Source organism: Antechinus flavipes, chromosome 1, assembly GCF_016432865.1.
Source record: "Antechinus flavipes isolate AdamAnt ecotype Samford, QLD, Australia chromosome 1, AdamAnt_v2, whole genome shotgun sequence".
Taxonomy (NCBI): domain Eukaryota; kingdom Metazoa; phylum Chordata; class Mammalia; order Dasyuromorphia; family Dasyuridae; genus Antechinus; species Antechinus flavipes.
The window spans coordinates 364,053,410-364,075,094 of NC_067398.1; the positions used below are offsets into that span (position 1 = coordinate 364,053,410).

The window sequence follows — 21,685 nt, forward strand, 5'->3', positions numbered from 1 at the left end:
AAGAAACCAAGATATGAAGTGACTTTCCCAATGTCACACCCAATAAATAGTTGAACTAACCCCCAGATATGACTAACCCCATGTCAAGAGCTAGCTCCACTATACCACCTAACTTTCTTCAGGTCACACAGCTAAATTGCAGCTCCAGGATTATGATCCAGGTTTTCTATCTACAGATCTAACGCTTTTTCTCCATCGTCACCCACTTTCCTCCAGTGATCTTAAGTATTGGGCTCTTTATTAATGAAAAAGTACTTCAAATATGATCTTGTCTTATTTTTCCATATGACATCAAAAGTAAGCCCTATGAAATCTGTTAATTGGTGGGTGGAACTGTTTCCTGACAACTTATACAAGACAGGTGAAGTGCTTTTATGATTCACCTGATAATACACAAATAATCAAGTTCTTCCCACATGTGCAAAAATGTTGGTAGCAGCCTTTTTTATAGTGGCAAGGAACTAGAAATTGAGTAAGTTATGGCATATGAATGTAATGAAATATTATTTATTTTATAAGAAATAATGACCAAGCTGATTTCAGAAAAATCTGAAAGATTTACAAATGATGCTAAGTAAAGTGACCAGAATCAAGAGCGCATTGTACACGATAACAAGATTATGAGATGATCAACTGTGATAGATTTGGTTCATTTCAACAGTGAAGTGACTCAGAACAATTTCAATAGACTTGTGATGGAAAGTAGCATCCACATCCAGAAAGAGAACTATAAAGACTGAATGAATCAGAGGGTAATATTTACACTTTTGTGGTTGTTTGTTGGGGTTTTTTCCTTTCTCACATTTTTTCTTTTTTTGATCTGTTTTTTGTTTGCTTTTTGCTTAGTGTGTCAAATATAGAAATATCTTTAGAAGAATTGCATACATTTAACCTATTATCAGATTGCTTGCTGTCTTGGGGAAGGGAGAAAGGGAAAGAGAAGAAGAAAAGTTTAGAACACAAGATTTTGCAAAGATAAATGTTGAAAACTATCTGTGCACAAACTTGGAAAAATAAAATACCATTAACGATAAATATTTATAATAATAATAATAATCAGGTCCTTGACTGACTTGAGATTTAGAACATTTTAGTTTGGTGATTGGGGACATATAATGACTTCCCTGTATCTTATGTTACTTTAAAATATGCATTTTTTCAAAATAATGCTTTATTGATAATCAAATGCTATTATCAATGAAATTTCAGAATAAATTTCTTATTTAACACAGGATGCCATTACTTATTACATGTGGACATGCAAAAAAAAAAAAAGTTTATTCCATAATAGCATGATATCATTATAGATGGTATCGTCCCAGAACTTTTAAAAAAAGTGATTAACTGCTTTTTATCTACAAAATATCAATTTAAAAGACAATGGTATTGCTAGCCTAATAAGAACATGAACTTCTGAGAGTAAATGAGTTTTCAGATAGCTTCTTTGACCAGTCTTATTCAGAACTGAATTTTTAAAAGGGGCTGATACACCTACAAGATGTAGCAGAAAGAAATTACACCTACAAGATGTAGCAGAAAGAAATTAAGTTATTAGCTAAATGCCTGCAACTTTGGAGTAAAAGTAAATGAAACTAACAGAAAGATTCATCCTATAAGTAGCACTCTTCCTCAAATACTTCTCCCCACCCAATCCCCAGGAGGAGCAGATGGGGGGGCGGGGGGGAAAAAGAGGGTAAGGGGCAGGGGAAACAAGGGGAGAACAACTATAAATAAGGTTTGGCATAAAGAAATATAAAAGACTAGGCATTGGGAAAAGAGAAGATAAGAAGATGCGTTAAAAAGGTAAATTTAATGTGATTGAACATTACTGTTGCTTGACATAACTTAAACTTGAACAAAAACTGTTATGCTAGATTCATAGGAACAGCAGGCTTGCCTGCCAGCCATTCTTCCACTGATACAAGCTCTATAAATAGGCCAAGTGTGATGATGGTCACTAGCAAAAACTTACATTGCAGGCACCACTACTACTGCTATGTGTCTGGCTCAATATCAGGCTTTGGATAAGTTATCAACTACATCAAATGGGATACATAGAGTGGCTCATTTTAAATAAATTTTTGACTTATAGACTATATATTCCAAAAACCTCCAAAGATTTTAAATAAACTCAAGCTGGAAGAGGAGGAAAAGAAATACAGTGAAGCTCGAAGAAGCCTTTAAGACCCACACTGAAAAATAATCTCATGTGAAAAGGGGAAGGGGAGGGGAAATGAGGCTCCAAAAGGAGAAAAACCTAAGTATTATAGATCATTAGAACAAAAGAAATTTGAGACCAAAAAGAAAGGAAATTAGTTCTATTTTAAATTGCAGCACTGTTAATATAAATTATTATAATAATAAAATAATAAAAGAACTTACAATGAAACCATCATAGTACATCACAAATATTTAGATCACAGATCACAGATTTTTAACAAGGATTCTGCATTAACCATTTTATTTTTAATAATTAGACCAAAAATTCAAGAAAGAACAATGCTATCTCCATTAGAAGAAGCTAAATTACTATATACTGAGACAGACCTGCAGGCCCAGAGATAAATGTTGCTGAATCTATCCACTATATCTGAGACCCATAGAAAACAGCTAGCTAGACAGCAATGTTGGGAAATCCTTAATGATAAAAGTGTTGATCTAAGAGCAGACTATTCATTATAGCTTAAACTCAAATAAATGTAGATAGGAAATTTAAGATACTATCAACACTTAATACAAAAATAAAATATCCCTGTTTTATTATGACCTACATTCATACTCCTACTTCCCAAGACCTTTCTATAACATAGAGAATGCTGAATTTTGTCTACCTATCTAGTGAAAAATTAGGTAGCACTATCAACCACTTCTAGCCATTCTCTTTATCAGAATCGTTCTATTCCTTTGATGGATCATTATTAACCAAGTTCACAAAAATCTCCTTCAATAATATTTTGCATACAACAAACTAAACTTTAGCAGACAATTTAGTCATTCTACAAAACCAATACTAAGTTAATGACACTAAGATTTTAATTTCATGAAGTGGAGAAAGTGATCTGAAAATAAATCAGTAGTGACTGAAAGTTTGTTAAAATTCTTAGCAATTTCCCCTACGATTTAAATAACTAAAAAAGGGGAAATGAAATAATTATTCTTCGGTTACTTCAGTAACACAATATCTAAAAATGGTAGGAAAACCACAAGTCTAGATTTTGCCAAAATATGGCTAGTTTTTAATTATACATTCATGTCCTAAACTTTCTTTCTCCTTCATTTTCACAAAATTACACCATTTGGGAACTAGAAGGATCCTAGTTGAACTCTTCCCCTTTATTTTATTGATATGGGAATCAGGAAGCCTATTCTACCCGAAGAGGCTTTCTTCTTCAATAGCATTTATATTATTACTATTTTTTAATTTTTAACTTTTTATTTCTTTAATAAATTTATTTAATTTTTTAATTCACTAGCATGCTTTGTGATGCTAGTGGGGAAAGAAAGAAAGGTCTTTCTTAAGAAAGATAATTTGAAATCTATGTAACATTTAGTTCTATAAAGCCAGCATAACTACCACTGATAAATGAAAATTAATGACAGCAGAAAGACCTATATTGAGACAGGGTCACTTCTTTTGATCAAAGGCAGAGAATCAAGTCTGAAGCAATACTGCAATCCAATAACCACATGTTGATTGCTGTATTAGACACTCTAAAAATCAACAAGTCCTCTAAACTGAAGCTGTAAATGCTAACCAAAAGAAAATAAAGGGATACTCAACTTGGAGTCACAGCAATCGTTCTAATTTGACTTATACACTCAGCAAAATCAGCAGCATCTTTTAAGCTACACACACATATATATATATAATATATACACATGAAAGACTGACTACTCCTGAGCAAGGGAATCAGTCTTGCTTCTGTTACATAGCGGCTGTATGTATTCATTCTAGGACAGCTTCCATTATCAAAGGAAACTCTAGGACTTTAAATAGTAGGGTATTTACTGATCTGCATTGGTAGATTAAGTTCCCTCACCAGAAGGCCTCTGTACTGATAGTAATAAACATATATAAACATGTTCTTTCTCTCCTTGAATTTTTTAAAAGTCTCACCTCAAATTTCTCATAGCACTTTGCCTTCTCATGCCACACAGACCTCTCTTTCTCTTCTTCATATTTATCCCACTATAATGCACTGATTAGTTATGTGTCTGTCTCTTCAACCCCACTCTAACAGAAGGGTATTGAAAGAAAGGTCCAGAATGGCTAAGCAAGAAACTATGAAATATCATTTTGACAAGAATCAACAAACATGATGAATACAAAGAAGCATGGAAAAATTTACTAAACTGATGCAAAGTTAGGTAAGCAGAGTCAAGAAAATACAACTACAACCACATAAATGGAAAAAGTCAAAATCCCCAAATAATCAAAAATTAATATTACAAATTTATAAAGAATTAATGTTGTCCCAAAGAAAAGATAAGAGAAGACACCTATTCCAATTCCTTTGCAGAACTAAAGGGTCCATAACTATGGAGCAGGGCATATATTGTCTGATAGATAACATAGATAAATACAGCTATATGAGTGTTACATATACATATCATATATAATTACATAAACATATAATTATGCAATTATATGTATATTATAGGTAGGTGGATTTTGCTGATTTCTCTTCTTTTCTTTTCCTTTAAAATAAGTCCTTGTTCATGCAATGATTGCAAGGAGAAATAAAGGGATAATTTAAGTGATATAAAAACAACAAATACATATTTATTTTAACAAATTAAAAAAAAGATTTGATGTTAGTCTATTCCCAGAGCCAGGGCTTTACATAATAATGATTTAATAAATATCCTCTGAATTGCACTGCAAGAAAGGTTCACATAGCCCAGAGAAACTAATACTCAGTTTCACTCTCATTCTTTTCTATCATGGCCCTGTGGGTTGAGTGTGAAACTGAATTCTACTTTTGCTGAGAACAACTTCCCACACAGAAACTGAAAATGAAGACAACTTATTTCAATTTTGTTCCGTCACAACAGTACTAAGGGTGGAGAAAAGGAAGATAGAATAATAACAAGGCACAGAGAAACTGAAAAAAATCACGAACAGACTATAGTATGGAGATAACAAATTCCTAAAGAAATAGGATCTACTGAATGACTTTAGTTTGATGCTCAAAAAAACAAAGGGAACTTGTCTACCTACAACCAGTACAATCCCAATAACCACGAGGTCTTTTTTAAAAGTCCAATCCAGAAAAGAATGAAAACAAAAAGGATTATACATTGATTTGCTTTCGATTATTCACATATCACAGACTATCAGGGAGAGCAGGAATCTTAAAAAAAAAAAAAAAAAATCTAGTCCAACTCCTTCATTTTGCAGTTGACAACTGCGGTAAAAGAACCTGTCCTAAGCCACATAGCAAACCTGCTGTAGCCATGGGTCTCTTGAATCTTTTCACTACATAGACTTCTTCTTATATTAAAAGACACAGGACTGAAATTTGTGTCACCTGAAAAAATTTACAAAGATAATATTCCATTATAAGCATTAATATTTTAAACAAAGTATTATCACAAAAAGATAGGAACTTGAGAAACAGCTAAATGACTGGCTGCAGAAATTACCACAATAAATATTAGTAATCCAAAATTCCCAAATTTAAAAATGAACTTCAGCTGCTACCCCAAGTCTTCTAAATACTCTGAGCTTGCTCAAAATTATGAAAGGGTTAGGGGTAAGAAAGGAGGAAAGGCAATGCAGGAAATCACTTGCAACAGGACTGCAGAAAATGTATCACTCCTTGAATTAGCAACTGTAAACACACAAACAAGTTATCAATCATTAACAAGGGGTTTGTTATCAAAGAAACAATGACAATATCATCAAGAATAGGAAGAAAAACTCCGTAAAGAGTTTTATAGAGAATTCTGCCCTGAGAGTATTACATTAAATTAGAATGCATTAATCTTTAACTTTGGAGGAATTAAAAAAATCAGTAGCAATTCCAGTGCAGAGTATAAATTAACCATTAAAAATCATAAGGTACTACACTGTGAATTTAAAGTGGAGTCTACTTTCACAAAAATCCCTATTATCAAGATTAAGCAAATCCCAATAAATATTAATTTGTAAGAAACAAAGCTCTAATGACTCAGATCAGTTCCAATGATCTTGTGATGAAGCATCTATACAAAGAGAGAGGACTGTGGAAACTAAGTGTGGTTCACAACAGAATTTTCACTCTTTTGGCTATTGTTTGCTTGAATTTTATTTTCTTTCTCATTTTCTTTCCGGTTTGATTTGATTTTTCTTGTACAGTAAGATAACTGTATAAATATGTGTTTATATATTGGATTTTAAAATATTCCTACCATGTTTTTAACATATATTGGACTACTTGCCATCTAGGGAAGGGATGGGGGAAGAGGAGGAAAACTGGAACACAAGGCTTTGCAAGGGTTGATGTCAAAGAATTATTCATGTATATGTTTTGAAAAATAAAAAGCTTTAATAAAAATTTTTAAATTTTTTTAAAAGAAATAAGGCTCCATTTTTCATCAATATCCCTGGTTCTGTAATTATTTAATACACATAATATCTTCCCCAGTACAATATATGCTCCTCCCTGGCAAGACCCATTTTTATCTCTATCACCAGATCCTAATACAGTGCCTTGCTTATTCACAATGTTTGTTGAATTGAAGGCCTGGAAAATGGTATTCTCATTTAAGAATTCCATTGTATTTAATGCTTCCAATATAAATTCCTTGAAAAATGAAAAATTGGAATTTAGTGTTTACACTGTCAATTCCTTCAAAAACTTCTTTCTTCTTGTTCCACATATGATTTTATAAACCTGAACCGAAAATTTCCTTCTACAACAGAAGTACCAAGGCTTAGTGAATACTATGATCTTATATATGCATGATACTTTAAAGTTTTAAAACCAATTTCATATACTCTGCCTCTTCTGATCCTCATTATAACATGAGATCGACAAATTTACATCAATGGATACAGGCTCGGAAGTTCAAGGTGACTTGCCAATATCCCATATCAAAAGCAGCACCACGCCTTAAACTGGGGTCTTCTGTTCTTTGCTTTATAATTGCACAGCCATCAAAAAACTAATGTTATACTTAAGTTTTTAAATATGTAGAAGTAATAGTGTTCATGAATAGGATTGGACTTTGGAATAAGAAAGACTTGTTATCAAGTCAAACATAAGATACCCGAGTGGGCAAGTCATTAAATATCTAAGTGCTACAGAAAATTCTCCAAAACAGTAAATTACAGAGCTCCAGTCCAATGACCCAACCCATCTGATTGGTAACTCAGTAGGTAAAAACTACTAACCCAATAATTCACTATATTTACATGCTAGCCTTAAGCACCAAATAATGCTTTGGCTTCACATCCTATTCAGCCATCCATTCAAGCCATCTAACCACCTATCAGTCACTGAATGTATACCCTGTATCCAATTATCCACCTCCCCAGAACAAAACTTATTACTATTATCCCTTATTGGAAGAGCAATTAAAATGGAAGATCTTTGAGGACAGATATTATCTTTAAAAAAAAATTTGTATCCTCAGAACTTAGCATAGTAAACACCTAAAAAATTGCTTTTCATTCATGTATGCATGCATTTATCTGAATTGAATTGAATCTTAATTGAAAGTAACTCCTCACTGACTAAATTACAAGTCCTAATATTAACTTGAGCACATATTTATTTCTCTAATAGGGATAATGTGTAAAATTTGGCTAGTCTGTTTTGAAACAAAGTAATATAGAAAACTATAAAATCTAAATTATTTTTAATTTTATTTAAAGTTTTCCTGAACTATACATTTTGACCACATATGATTCTGATTTAGTATCCAAGTAACACAATCAACTGTAGGTCTATTAAAAATACTTGTTAAAACCATAATAGGTTTAATAAACCTGGATTGCTGGAGTAACTCAGATTGGTGGAATAAGCAAGACAGCATCATATTAGAAGGTTAATAACCTCCATCTTTAAAATTATCCCTGTTTCAAATTATTACACTAGACCCATGACATTACAAAATAATATAACCTGAGCAAAACTGCTATATATAGTTGTAATTAAATGGCCAGAGCTTGATAAAAAAGTCATTGGCACGATTTTTTTTTTCCCTATTGAAAGATAACCAGGATTCATGAAGGCATGGGAGAGAAAATATATGAATACATTATTCTCCCTCTCCAACCTTCCCTTCTCTACCACAAAAAAAAAAAAAAAAAAAAAAAAAACCTCCTCTACCCCTTCCCAAAATAACCACTATGTATATCTAGGATGAAAAGAACTTCGGAGCAACAAAAGAGTATTATCTACCCAGAAATCTCAAGAGTCAGAGATAAAGTCCCAAAGACAATACTGAGAATGAGGATACCGCCAACTGAACTGAAGTAGATGTTGTGAAGAAAAGATGAGGCTACTATTCAAATTGTGTGAAAAAGCTTCCATTCTAGATCTCTGCTTCCACTGCCTTCTGAAAACTGGTAGGTTGCACATAGGCACCAAGTCACTGCAAAAACCTGGCTCGAGGGGGAAACTTGGAATGAGTTGCTCCTCAGTCCATTCAGGTTTCTGTGAAAAGTCCCAACCTGTCCCCCTTCCCTCCCCTCTCGCCCCCAATCCCAGGAAAAAGTAGGGCTGTGTAATTGAGCCCCTGCAGCTGTGACCCCAAGACAAGGGAGGAGAGAAATAACTCCTGGTACCCAAATTTTTCTCAAGGAGAGATTGGAAGGAGACCCTCCCACTGGAAGGTCCACCTCCACCCCTGCCCAGGTGTAGATTTAACTCCTTCTCCCACCTCCAAAAAAAAAAAAAAAAAAAAAAAAAAAAAGGGAAGGAAGAAAACCGGGGAAGAGCACGTGCCTCTTAATTCACGAAAAGTGAAGGGTGGCAGGTCCAGACCCCGAGCTCCAAGACCCAAAGGAGCGGCTTTCCGGGCTGAGGAACTTCAAGTCTCCTCTCAGACCTCCGGACGTGGTGGAACAGAAACGGAGAATGTCACACTACCTGAGTCTCCTCCAGACCCCAGTTATGCAAAACATCTCTGTTATGGGAAACAAACACATACACACACACACACACACACACACACACACACACACACACACACACACACACACACACACAACACACACACACACACACAAAATACTTTCCCTCCCTCCCTCCCCAGGCACTTTCCCCTGCTGCAACTAACTGCCTCCTTACCTACTCCATCCTTTCCAGGGTACCATAATGGCCTCAGTTATCGGGAATACACGCCACATACACATGGGCACCCACACACAACACACACATCCCGTACATGAGCATGCATACACATACAACACATACCACACTAGCAGGCGCACATACCACATCCACACGGATTACAGACAGAAAACACACATACAAGATACAACACCCCCACACTACACATAAACGACGCAAGACATGCACACCACACACATGAGCACACACAACACTCATACCCCGATTCCCCCCTCTCCCGGACACAGTCCCCTTCACACCGGAGCCACTCGGCCTTACACTGGAGCCGTTCCCGCCGCCCTCTGCCCAGCCGCTAGACCGTCAAGCCCCAAGTCCGAGGTCGCTCGGCTCACCTGCGCTCTGCCGTGGCTCCTCTCGCGGTCCCCGGCTACCTGGCTCTCCCGGCCCGGGGCCCGGACGGACTGAATGGCTAGCTGGTTTGAGACTCCCTCCCGCCGCTGTGACACTTCTCTCGGCCCCAGTAGCAGCAGCTCCCGCCACCAATTCCTCCTTCCAGACGCAGACTCCCAGCGCAGCTAGGAGGCAGGGGCCGAGGCTCGACAACACGGGCACCGCCGCCACCACCGCCGCCGCCGGGTCCCTTCTCTCCTCCGCGCCGCCCGGAGAAAATGTCACCAGAGGCCGTTCCGCTCCGCTCCGCGCCTCACTTCCGCCCGGAACCACCGAGATCCCTCCGGGTAGCTAGAGCGACTACTGCACCAGAGGCCACTGGGGGAGGGAAGGAAGAAGGAAGCATAAGGGAAGGCGGTGAAAGCATCATAGCGCCCCCTTATGGATTTACTTCAATGATCCTCCCGCTGCAGAGCCTGTCGCGCGCTAATCTCAGCAACCCTCGTCCTCTCTTCTCTCCCTAGTGTTTTCCACTCTAACTTGCTCTAGATTCGGAGGGGAAATTACGCTTGTCTTCTAAATTCTACACAAAATTTACCTCCTCCTTGAAGGCTTCTTTGATTTACCCAATCGAACCGAGATCCATTCAATAACTTCAGCCAGCAGGGACCCCGTCCCCCGTCCCTTCACACACACATAAAATTCTACATAGTAGCCGACCAATTATATTTATAAATTATATATAAACAATAAGGGCACGTTTTATGAATAAACACCCTGGTTAATTGTTACAGGATTACCTACTGGTGTAAATTGAGAAGTATAAAAATGGTCCTCTCTCCAAAAAACAAAACTTCTAGTTCATATTACTGATTCCTAAAATGTTGTTAGAAATTCATTCTTTGATTCGAAACTTAATGCCCTTCTAAAATGCAAGTTACGGGAATAAAAACACTAATATCCTAGAGTGAATAAATTTTCAGCCCCTTTTTTAAAAAATCATAAGAATATGAAAGTAATGGGCTCCTAACGAGGTCAGATATGACAATAAGAAAAGCTCTGAGAATAAACTTCACCAGTTTCACAGTTTTCCCGAGAAAACGATCTTTGCGAGTTTCTCTGATGAAAGACTGGTATCCAAAATCTATAGGAAATTGACTGAAATATACTAAAATACAGCATTGTCCAAAAGATCAGTGGTCAAAGGATATTATAAATAGGCAATTTTTGAAAGGAAGAAATCCAAGCTATTAACAATCATCTGGGGAAAAAAAAGTTCCAAATAATGAGTAGAGAAATACAAACTGAAACTCTGAGGCATACGCGCGCGGGGGCGTGCGCGCGCGCACACACACACACACACACACACACACACACACACACTCAAATGTACTCTTTGAGATACGGGTATCAGGTCTAGTCATTCTGGAAAATAATTTGGAACTACACTAGAAAAGTTAAACAACTATGCATATCCTTTGGTAGGTACAGTACTAGGCTTAATATTGCAAAGACAATAAAAGTAAAGGAAGATTATAAGTTCAAAAACAAAAACTGGAGACAAAGGGGTGATCATCAATTAAGAATACTAATATAACAAAAGATTATTACACCACAAGAAATAGTAAAAGGATGCTTTTCAGAAAAAGAAATCTGGGGAAAACTAAATGAACTGATACAAAGTAAATTCCTCAGAATCAGGACCATTTACACAATGATAAGATTCATCAAAAATAATTTTGAGGGACAGCTAGATGGTACAGCAGATAGAGCACCAGCCCTGAAGTCAGGAGGACCTGAATTCAAATCTGACCTCAGACACTTAAAACTTCCTAGCTGTGTGACCCTGGACAAGTCACTTAACCCCAATTGACTCAGCAAAAAGAAAAATTATAATAATTTTGAAAAAGGTTAAGAATCCCATCTGATGCAATGACCAATCACAATTCCATAAGGCCAATAATGAATCTAGCCACTATCTTAAAAAGGAGTGATGGACTTAAGGGTCAGAAGGACAAAGGCTTTTTAAGACATGGACATTCGTATGAAAAAAATGCTCTAAATCACTATTGATTAGAAAAATGAAAATTAAGACATTTCACATTGGCTAAGATCACAGGAAAAGATAATGACGAATGTTGGAAGGGATGTGGGAAAACTGGGACACTGATGCATTGTTGGTGGAACTGTGAACTGATACAACCATTTTGGAGAACAATTTGGAATTATGCCCAAAGACCTATCAGACTGTACATACACCCTTTGATCCAGCCATGTTTCTACTGGGCTTGTATCCCAAAGAGATCATAAAGGAAGGAAAGGGACCCATATGTGCAAAAATGTTTATAGCAGCCCTTTTTGTAGTTGCAAGTAACTGGAAACTGAGTGGATCCCCATCAACTGGAAACTGGCTGAATAAGTTATGTTATATGAATGTTATGGAATATTATTGTTCTGTAAGAAATGACCAACAGGATGATCTCAGAGAGGCCTGGAGAGACCTACATGAACTGATGCTAAGTGAAACAAGCAGAACCACGAGATCATTGTACACAACAACAACAAGATTATGTGATGATCAAATGTGATGGACCTGATTCTTTTCAACAATGAAGTGATTCAGGCCAATTCCAATAGATTTGTGATGAAGAGAGCCATCTGCATCCAGAGAGAGGACTGTGGGGACTGAGGGTGGATCACAACATAGTATTTTCATTCTTTTTGTTGTTGTTTCCTTTCTTGTTTTTTTTCTTTTTCATTTTTTTCCCTTCTTGATCGGAATTTTCTTGTGCAGCAAAATAAATGTGGAAATATATTGGGAAGAATTGCACATGTTTAACCTCTATTGGATTACTTGCTATCTAGGAGAGGAGGGAAGTGAAGAGGGAGGGAGAAAAATTTGGAACACAAGGTTCTGAAAAGATGAATGTTGAAAACTATCTTCGCATGTTCTTTGAAAAAATAAAAAGCTATTAGAAAAATTGAGACAGAAAAAAAAGACATGGACATTGTGCTTGACTAAATTTTTTCAGCAATTTCTGGCTTTGTTTTTGTTTTGTTTTGTTCTTTCAATGAGGGAGAATGGGATGGTGATGATAGAGAAGGGCTAATAATCCTGTTGCTAAACAGAAAAGAAATAAAAGAGGATTATTGTATTTTTTTAATGACTAGAATAAAATAGAAAGAAGTTCAGAACCACAATCAGGATAGCAAAATGCCTGGCTCATAATAAGCAGTTAATAATTGCTTATTGACTAACAACTTTGAAAGTAACATGTCACATTTATTATACAATTTTTTACTGTTTAGTATTTTATTTTTCCCCAGTTACATGTAAAAACAATTCCTAATATTCATTTTTAAAACTCTGAGTTCCATGTTCTTTTCCTTCCATCTTCCCCTACTCTCCCCTCCCCATTGAGAATGCAAGCAATTCAACAATACATGTTATGAAAAACATTTCCATAATTCCATGTTGTGAAAGAAAACATAACACACACACACATACACACACACACACACACACACACACACACACAGAAGTAAAAAATAAATTTGTTTCCATTTGCATTCAGACACGACTAGTTCTTTCTCTAGGTATGGATAGTATTTTTCATCAAAAGTTCTTGAGAACTTTTGATCATTGTATTACTTAGATCATTGTGTTCCTGAGAATAACGAAGTCATTCAGAGCTGATTCTCTTACAATATTGCTGCTCCTTTATACACAATATATTTCATTTTGTATTAGCTCATGGAAGTCTTTCTAGGTTTTTCTGAAAGCAACCTGCTTATCATTTCTTACAGTCCAATAGTATACCATTATAATCATATACCATAATTTATTCAGCCATTCCCCAAATGATGGGCATCCCCTCAATTTCCAATTCTTTGCCCCCAAATAAGAGCAGCAATAAATATTTTTCTGTACATGTAGGTCTTTTTACTGTTTGTTTGTTTTTTATTTCTTTGGGGATACAGATCTAGTAGTGGCATTGTTAGGTCAAAGGATAGGTGTAGTTTTATAGCCCTTTGAACATAGTACCAAATTGCTTTACAGAATGATTGAATCAGTTCACAATTCCACTAACTGCACTAAATGTCACCATTTTCCCAGATCCCCTCCAACATTTTATCATTTTCCTTTTCTATTCAATTGGCCAATCTAATAGGTATGTAGTAGTAATTCAGAATTGCTTTAATTTGCATTTCTCCAATCAATAATGAATTAGAGCATTTTTTCATATGGGTATAAATAGCTATGATTATTTCAGCTAAAAACTGTTCTTATCTTTTGATCATTTATTAATTGAGTAATGGTTCTTATTTTTATAAATTTTACTCCATTCTCTATGTTTGAGAAATTACACCTTTATCAGAGAAACTTGCTTCAATTTTTTTCCCACAGTTCCTCTTGATAACTATATTTCCTCCCTGTTTATTCTTTTCTCTCTCTCCTTTCATCCTATCCCTCTTCAAAAGTGCTTCTGACCAGCACCCCTTCCCAATGTACCTTCTCTTCTATCATCCTTTCCCCTTCTAGGATCCTTTTTCCCTCCTACTAACCTGTAAGGTAAGATAGATTTCTATACCCAAATGTTATTCCCTCTTTGAGCCAATTCTGATGAGAATAGATTCATTCATTTGCCTTCATTTTCCTTTTCTTCCGACTATATATTTTTTAAAAGGATAAGCTAAGTAAGAGATGTGTAGTTTCATATTCAATTTTCTTTTTTCTGTTTTACTTAATATGTTGGTATTTATGTATAGTTTTTTTAAAAGATTAAAAAAATTTCAAAAAGCCATCTCTGTATCCTTATTTAAAAAGCACCGAGTAAGTCTAAAAAAGAAAGAATTGATTATTTTTTGCTGAATTTTTTTCCTCTTCCTCTTTTTTTTTTCTTTAAAAATTGTTATATGGAATAGTTCTCTAGGAGAAAGGATATTGAGAAAAGTTCTAGTAACGTAGAAAACATATTCATAAATATTTTAAAAGACAAAAGAGAGGTCAGAAAAAAAAATTCACAATGGTACTGAAAACTGGGAGAGACATTCATTTTCTATCACATTATGATACAAGAGAAATTATGTGGTAGTATAAAGCATATTAGACTGAGTATAAAGAAATCTAGGTTCTGAATCTGACTCTACTATTAGGAAGCAAGGTTTTGAGTGCATTTGATCATTACTATTCTTATTTAGTCATTTAATTTAATGAACTTCAACTATCTTATCTATAAAGTGAAGGAATGGATTGAAGTAAATGTTATGTTTATTATCCCAATGACATAGTCATTGCAAAAAAGAATGCTTGGCAGTTCAAATAATAACAGTTTACATTCATATAGAACATTAAGATTTACAAAGCATTTTCCTTAAAATAACCTTATGAAGTAAGGAGTGTAAGAATTATGACTTCTATTTTACATACAGGAAAACTGAGGCACAGTGAGGTTCAAGGACTTGCCTATGGTCCAGAGTTCTTTGCACTATACCCCATCTCACACTGGACTGTACAGTCCTGTAGCAATAGTGAATAAATGAAAGTTACTATGGATAGATACATATGCATACATACATGTATTTATATGCCATGTATGCATGTATATATATAGTATAGTGAACAGAAAGTCAATTTTAAATCAAGAAGACCTGGTCTAGTCCTGCTTGTATCATATTAGCAGTTTGACCATAACAAGTCACTTAGTTTTCTAAGACTATAAGTTGCAGAAAAGTTGGTAATCTTTACTGCATAGATGAAAGAATTCCTTGTCCCAGGTCTAGGTTTCATATAACATGTACATATTGGCACAGTACATAGAATGCTGGGCCTGGAATCAGAAAGATTCTTTTTGATGAGTTCAAATCTGACCTCAGACACTTATTGGCTGTGTGACCCCAGGCAAGTCACTTAACTCTGTTTGTTTCAGTTTTCTCAGCTGGAAAATGAGCTAGAGAAGGAAATAGGAGCAAATCACTCCATTACCTTTGCCAAGAAATAGAGTCACCAAATGGGGTCACAGAAATGACTGAAAAATGATGGAATAACAATATAGACACAGATACAGATATATAGATACATATGCACACATATATATATATATAATATATGCATGCATGTTATGGCTTTTTCTATGTTTATATAATCTATAATGTGTATAATACCACAAATTATGTAATGTCTATAATAAATATATTATATGTGCATATTTCATATATATTTAACAAATATTTATTAGATTCAGATCATATGTACAATATTTCCATTGGGGATAAATATAAAAGGCATAGTCCCTGACCTCAAAGAGTTTAATATCTAGTAGAAGAGAAGAGTATGTTAAAATAAAGATAATAATACACAATAATATGTGAGAAGTGCTATTGATGAGGATGAAGATGATGTTGAATTTATACTTCACTTCTTTAATTTAATTACAGAAAAACAGTTATTTTATCCACTTGGGCAATAGTCCACAGAACTTTAAATATAAAAGAATAACAGTGTGATAGGTCTTTGAGAACTGGTTAGCATCTTGGATTTGTAGTTTAGAGAGACAACCAATCTACTTATAATTCTTAGAACAATTTGAAAGTATTCTAGTCTTTGAGTTTAATTCCATTAATGAATGGAATTAAGTCATGCTTTAAAATTTTTAAAAGAATACACAGAATCTGAGAAAATCTAAAAGGAGAAAAGAAAGATCCCATGAGCTAAGCAGCAAGAATAAGCCAAATAAGCTGCTCCAGACCCAGCCAGGATTTAACAAGCTAAGAAGGAAAGAAACATTGAGACAAGGCAATAAAAAAAGGGAAAATTGAAACCAGAGCCATCTTCCCCCTTCTACAGCAGTCTAGGAGCAGAAGACTAGGCTGAAGCCAACATTTGTTAGGGCAGGTCCAACAAAATGATATGCTCTTTTCCCAACTTACCGTTCCTATATCTATCCTATAACAGAGATAAATATAAATTTAAATTAGTTTAGAGAATCAAATCTCTGTCTAAATAGTAGGAATTTTCCTAACTGAGGGAGGGGGGAGAGATCTGAGCTATTATGATTTTGCTACCAACTTTTCATCTGATTTAAACTCAACAGAGAAATAAAAGAAAGAAGCTAGGTTTTTTTAAAAATTACTAGTCATAATAGGCATAACTGATTATATCTTTAGGGACAATACAGGTAAAAAGAAAGAGCAATGAAGAATTTTGTTTGCCAACTAAGCATTCCACAGCAATATTCACAACCACTAGTTTTACAGGAGATTGGTGACTTGTCCCAAATCAATTTCTATCTAATGCCAATGAAAAAGAGAAAAAGAAAGAAACAACAACAATAGCTGGGTGATTTGTTATATTTTACTGTTTACAAAGGTTTTTAAATTTGCTATCTAATTTAATCTTTACAATAGAACTATAAAAGAAGTCATGAAAGTATTGTTGCCCCAATTTTACAAACAAGGAAATTGGAGCTAGAAAGACTGAAAGATTTGTGATAGGTCAGAGAGTCAGTTAATCAAAGAGCCAGAACACAAATTCAAAATGTTTTACTCTAAACCAGCATTCTCTATATCATAGATCAGTATCTAAAATCCTGTGTCTCACCTAGTATTTGTTGAATTGGTATCAAACTGAATGAGGAACTTAAGGAAGTTTTTAAAAATTCTATTTGATTTAATAAATATTCATTAAATATCACTTTAGGTAAGCCACAGTTCTAGTCTTTCCTGAATCTCCCAGCAGTTAGTACAATCCCTAAAACTACTTGGTCTATTTTGTATATATTTTGTATATAATTATGTATACATACAGGTTGTCTCCCTGCTTTCAAAAGAATGTAATCTCTTTGAAGGCAGAAATTATTTCACTGTTGCCCTTGTATCTCCAGCAGTTAGTGCATCATCTGTCACATAATAATCATCTAATAAATGTGTGCTATGTACAAAAACATTTATAGCAGCTATCTTTGTGGAGGCAAAGAATTGGGAATCAAAAGGATGCCCATCAAAAGGGAAATAACTGAACAAATTGTGGCATATGAATGTAATGATGAGCAGGCTAATTTCAGAAAAACCATGGAAAGACTTACTTGAACTGATACAAAGTGAAATGAGCAGAATCAGGATAACATTGTACCTATTAACAGAAACATTGTGTGATGATCATCTATGATAGACTTAACACTTTTCAACAATACAGTGATCTAAGATATTTCCAAAGGATTCATGATGGAAAATACTATTCACATTCAGAGAAAGAACTATGGAGTTTGAAAGCAGATCAAAGCATACTATTGTCATTTTTTTTCCTTCTATTGGTTTTTCCACTTAGTTCTGATTCTTCTTTCACAATATGACTAATGTGGAAATATTTAATATGATTGTACAAATATAAACTATATCAGATTGCTTGCCATCTTGGTGAAGGAGAATGGAAGGAAGGGAAGGAGGGAGAAAATGGAAATCAAAATCTTATAAAAGCAAATGTTGAAAACTATCTTTACATGTAATTGGAAAAAATAAAATACTATTAATTGGGGGGGATAAAATGTGTAAATTGATTGAAACAAAAACAGGTTGATACAGAACAGTCCCTGCACTCTAGTCACTCATATTAGAGTTGAAGGCAAGGTTGAGGAATACTTAATGAAACCAACTAAGTAGGGGTAGAGAGGGAATGATGAATAAGAGCTATAAGATAAGAATCCTAAGAACATGTAAGGAGAAAAATGCCTTAGTAGGTACTAGGATAAGGGAAAAAACTAAGCTCAGCCCTGAAGAAGATTAGAATTCTGAAAGCCAGATTTGAAGAGAGAGTGACTGCGTTATGGAGGAAATACAGGACTAGACTTAAGTTTAGGAATATCTAGGTTCAAGTCTGCCTCCAACACATGCTAATTGTAAGACCTTGAGCAAGACATTATTAAAAGAACCCATAAAAAATTTGATGAGAGATAACTTTGTTCTTCTGACTCTCAAATTATTAATATCAAGTGATGCATAAAACAGGGAAACTGATACTTGCCAAAGTCATTTGCCATTATCATAAAGATGTCCAGCACAAAGTCCAAATAAAAGAGGGACTTCTTACAGAGGGGGAGGAGACCCTCTATATGTTCTGTGAGTAGATGTTTGTTGCATCAAGCTCCAGAACATTGTAGAATCTCCTAAATCACTCTAAAGAGTTTTTTTTATCTGATGAAATTGTGGTTAAGTGACTTGCCCAGGATCACACTGCCAAGGAGGTGTTAAGTGTCTGAAGGTAGATTTAAACTCAGGCCCTCCTGACTTCAGGGTTGGTGCTATCCACTGCATCACCTAGCTCCCCTCTAAGGAGTTTTAACTATTACCTTCACAGGAAAAAAAAAATGAATGAAGAATGCCTATTGCTCAGACAATGCTTAAACAGCTCATAGAGCTAGTCAGTCAGTACACATCTATTAAACTGAATAGAAGGAAGTGACTTGGCTCAATTGTCTTTGGAAAATTAAGCTTGGCCTTTAATTATACCAAGATTCTCCCTGAAACAAAGGCCTATCTTTTTAACATAAATATTTTTCCAATGATGCTATGTGGTTCTGTATTATCAAGTATTACAGCCATAAAAGAAGTAAAGATGCAACTCACCCAAATAGCCATGGAGAGATGCATGTTGTGTGTGATAGATCAAATGATGTTACCAATAAGGAACCATATCCAAAAAACAGTGTAAGGAGATTCTTAGAGATGGATGACCAGAGACTAAGTGACCAATTGAGTAGGGAAAGTTAGTATCCATGTGCTAGGATAATCATGTACTATTAATAGACCAATAGAAAAGCATCCAATTTTTCACTGTCCACCATTCCTTCTGGCTCCCAAAAACTTGAGAGACAATTTGGACAGGAATTGAATAGCCTGAAGACATGTTGAAAAAAGTGGAGTAAGAAGTGACTCATCAAAGCTCTTTGAGCAAGAACAAGTAATGATCAGATTTGATGCTAGAAACATTAATTTGGCAACTGAGTGAAAAAAATTGTTCTTTAAAAAAGAAAGATCCATGGCAGGGAAACCAATTCATAGGCTATTACAATAGTGTAGGTATAGGGGCAGCTAAGCACCGGGGATATTTGTTACCAGGCTCAAAAATGAAATAGGGACAAAAACGTGTTCCAGGAAGAAGACATAGATAAGAATTGAAAAGCATGAAGACATTGACTTGCACTCCCATCTGAATTTTCATGCTTCATCATTTTCATTTTCATGGCAAGATTCATGAGATCTTAGGGAAATGATAGTGTTATAGACCTAGAGAACCCTGTGGTTTGTGGGAAAACAGCCTCTGAAATAAGCAAAGAAGAAAGCAGGAAAGAATGGAAGTTAAAAGAGGCTTTCTGGCCCATATCAGGGCAGAGATATTGATTCTGTCAACAGGAAGAAATTAGTTCAAAATCAGGCTAAATGTCTATAGGTTTTAATTAGCTTTCTATCTGTTCTATTGTGGGGAAGGGGTCAAAATCTCTCCAATTTTGCTTTGATACCTTGACTAAGGGCAAAAAAAAATTTTTAATCAAATCAAATAACCAGCACTAAGTATGAACAGGTTTATTGGTTTACTTGAATCCATCAAAGTCATTATGTAAAAGACTGTCACACTCCAAATCACTTTGTATAAAAGAGAGAGACTATATCAAACATAAAAAGAGTTTTTTACCCTATCAATTAGAGAGATTGCAATAAATATGTAGCAAAGGACTGGGCTGTGGTAGACAAGGGAGATATGTAGAGAATCTAGCTCCACAGTCTTCCTGAAGAAGAGATTCCAGGCTAATATGATACAGTAGATAGAGTGCTAGAACAGGAATTAGGAAACTCTGAATTTAAATCTATCCTGGCACTTGCTAGCTGTATGACCCTAAGCAAGTCATTTAACCTCTATTTACTTCACTTTTCTCATCTGCAAAATGAGGATGTTAATAGCATCTCCCTCACTGAGTTGGTATGAGATACTATATAAATATTAGCTATTATTATCTGTCCCAAGAAAATGTTATCTCTTTTCCCAACTTATCTGTTTATCCATAAACATTGCAATATAATCTGACATTTCATTATTCATGTCTCCAAGAAAGGGGATTTTGCCACAAAACACAAAAATATCAGGATTTAACTATATCTTTCTATCTATCTATTATAACTGGATTTTGTACATGTCCAGATCACCTAAGATAGAGATACCCATGTAAGTAAGAGATGGCAAATGAAAGAAGACATTCTGTGCTCCCCTATCACATAGATGGGAGCTTTTTGTTACTGGCTGATAGCTGGAAAAGGCTTTGTCTTTAAAACTATTAGTATTAGGCAGTCTCAGTCTGTCTCTCTGTCTGTGTGTGTGTGTGTGTATGTGTGTCTTCTTGTCTCTTTCTTTCCTTCTGCCTCTTTCTCTGTCTCTGTCTCTTTCTCTCTCTCTCTGTATTTTTATCTGTCTCTCTCCCTATCTCTGTCTGTCTGTCTCTATCTTTATCTACCTCTCTGTCTTTCTTTCTCTGTGTGTGTGTGTCTTTGTGTCTCTCTATCTCTGTGTCTCTTTGTCTGTCTGTCTGTCTCTCTCTTTAATATCAGAGGCCTTAAGCTAAGTTGGGTGAGGGAAGGAGATACTTCCCCCTCTCCCTTTTTCAGCCTGTAGCCCTAAGAATCAGATTTGGGGGCTGAATTTGCATTGTTTATTCTTTTCAGTTCTAGGCACTGGCAGTGGAGACCTCAGAGACAGGATTCTAGGGCAGAGGTTGTTGCCAGACCAACCGGGAATCCCTAAGAAGCTCATGTGCTGGGTCTCAAGTCCAAGGGTACTTTGGACTTGGAAGTCGGTGAGGCTGGGGAACTGAGGTAAGCTCTGAAGATAATCAACCTCTTCTATCCAGTCAGAATAGGTGGGGAAGGGGGGGGGAGAAAGAGAGTTGTGCCCCTTCCAGGTATTAGAGAAGGGGATGTTTGTGTGCTTTTTGTTATTATATATCTTTAAATATTCTTTTATAAAA

General features: G+C 35.5%; 1 protein-coding gene across 5 annotated transcripts in view; it reads right to left on the reverse strand.

The window, feature by feature from the left end:
• ARK2N (arkadia (RNF111) N-terminal like PKA signaling regulator 2N) overlaps positions 1-21,685 on the reverse strand; it is a 141,756-nt gene that overhangs the window by 89,387 nt on the left and 30,684 nt on the right. For all 5 annotated transcript variants that reach the window (XM_051969673.1, XM_051969670.1, XM_051969672.1 and 2 more), the window contains exon 2: positions 9,677-10,052. The gene's annotated coding sequence lies outside the window, so the exon portion shown is untranslated. The remainder of the gene's footprint in view (positions 1-9,676; positions 10,053-21,685) is intronic.